Here is a 2,500-nt window from a genome sequence, read left to right on the forward strand (position 1 = left end):
TGATGGCTTTGAGGTGTGCCAGGAGCAGGCGCTCAAAAGACTTCATTACCACAGATGTAAGGGCGACCGGTCTGTAATCATTTAGTCCTGTTGGCCTTAGCTTTTTGGGCACAGCGATGATGGTGGAGGACTTGAGACAGGCTGGTACATGGCATGTCTCCAGGGAGGTGTTAAAGATGTTGGTGAACACCGGAGACAGCTGGTCAGCGCAGTGCCTGAGGGTGGCTGGAGAGACAGAGTCCGGCCCGGCTGCTTTGCGTGGATTCTGCCTCTTGAAAAGCCCATTAACTTCTCCCTCCTGAAAGGAGAGAGTCGTTTCTGTAGTATGGGTGGGGGATGGGGCCTCTTGTGTGGGAAGGGGTGGTTCAGGACAGTCCAATTGTCTTTCAAATCTACGGTAGAACTCGTTCAGGTCGTTGGCTAGGCGGGAGTCGTTAGTGGTGTGGGGCGCTCTGGGTTTGTAGTTGGTGATGTGCCTGAGCCCTTTGGCAGACAGAAGCAGCGTCGTTAGTAGAGAACTGGTGTTTTAGTGTCTCTGAGTACAGTCGTTTAGCCTCTCTCACCGCTTTGCTAAACCTGTTCTTCGAATCCTTGAATCTGTCTCTATCCCCACTCCTAAACGCTTCCTCCTTCTCCAACCTCAACCTTTTGAGCTTTGCTGAGAACCAGGGCTTGTTGTTGTTAAAGTTCACCCTGGTACGTGTTGGGATACAGCAGTCCTCACAGAAGCTGATGTACACAGCCTCTGTGAGTTCATCCAGACTATTGGTAGCAGTCGTGAACATATCCCAGTCAGTACAGTCTAAGCACGCCCGCAAATCTTCCACAGCCTCACTGGTCCACTGTTTAGATGTCCTCACAGCAGGTTTACAGAGTTTTAGTTGCTGCCTGTATGCACGAATCAGGTGGACCAAGGGAGTTCTGTGCGAGCCGAACAGCCCCGTGACCCACAAGAGAAACATCCCCGCCAAATTCGAGCGTTTGACGGGGTCTATCCGTGAAAAAATATTCACGTTTTTGAGTGCACATGCATTTCTGCTGCAAATGCCTCTGGAAGTTTCATGCCGTTCGTATGCCAATTGTGGCAACACGAAAATGACCCGTTTTCCCATTCCGAGGGATTTCTGTGCGACCCTAACAGCCCCGTGAGCCACAAGAGACACATCCCCGCCAATTTCTAGCGTTTCACGGGGTCTATCCGTGAAAAATATAGACGTTTTTGAGTGCACATGCATTTCTGCTGCAGATGCCTCTGGAAGTTTCATGCCGTTCGTACGCAATGTGGCAACACGAAAATGACCCCTTTTCCCATTCCGAGGGATTTCTGTGCGACCCTAACTAACAGCGCCCGTGAGCCACAAGAGAGACATCCCCGCCAATTTATAGCGTTTCACGGGGTCTATCCGTGAAAAATATAGACGTTTTTGAGTGCACATGCATTCCTGCTGCAAATGCCTCTGGAAGTTTCATGCCGTTCCTATGCAATGTGGCCACACAAAAATGACCCGTTTTCCCATTCCGAGGCATTTCTGTGCGACCCTAACAGCCCCGTGAGCCACAAGAGAGACATCCCCGCCAACTTCTAGCGTTTGACGGGGTCTATGCGTGAAAAATATTAAAATTTTTGAGTGCACGTGCCTTTCTGCTGCAAATGCCTCTGGAAGTTTCATGGCGTTCCTATGCAATGTGGCAACACGAAAATGACCCCTTTTCCCATTCCGAGGGAGTTCTGTGCCACCCTAACAGCCCCGTGAGCCACAAGAGACACATCCCCGCCAATTTCTAGCGTTTCACGGGGTCTATCCGTGAAACATATAGAAGTTTTTGAGTGCACATGCATTCCTGCTGCAAATGCCTCTGGAAGTTTCATGCGGTTCGTACGCAATGTGGCAACACGAAAATGACCCGTTTTCCCATTCCCAGGGATTTCTGTGCGACCCGAACAGCCCCGTGAGCCACAAGAGACACATCCCCGCCAATTTCTAGCGTTTCACGGGGTCTATCCGTGAAAAATATCAATTTTTTTTTGACTGCACATGCATTTCTGCTGCAAATGCCTCTGGAAGTTGCATGCGGTTCGCATGCAATGTGGCGACACGAAAATGACCCGTTTTCCCATTCCGAGGGATTTCTGTGCCACCCTAACAGCCCCGTGAGCCACAAGAGAGACATCCCCGCCAATTTCTAGCGTATCACGGGGTCTATCCGTGAGAAATATTCACTTTTTTGAGTGCACATGCATTCCTGCTGCAAATGCCTCTGGAAGTTTCATGCGGTTCGTATGCAATGTGGCGACACGAAAATGACCCGTTTTCCCATTCCGAGGGATTTCTGTGCCACCCTAACAGCCCCGTGAGCCACAAGAGAGACATCCCCGCCCACTTCTAGCGTTTCACGGGGTCTCTCCGTGAAAAATATCACATTTTTTGAGTGCACATGCATTCCTGCTGCAAATGCCTCTGGAAGTTTCATGCGGTTCGCATGCAATGTGGCGACACGA

This window comes from Petromyzon marinus, unplaced genomic scaffold (genome assembly GCF_048934315.1).
Source record: "Petromyzon marinus isolate PM22_M1 ecotype Great Lakes invasive population unplaced genomic scaffold, UKy_Petmar_22M1.pri1.0 PM_G_Scaffold_8, whole genome shotgun sequence".
Lineage (NCBI taxonomy): Eukaryota > Metazoa > Chordata > Hyperoartia > Petromyzontiformes > Petromyzontidae > Petromyzon > Petromyzon marinus.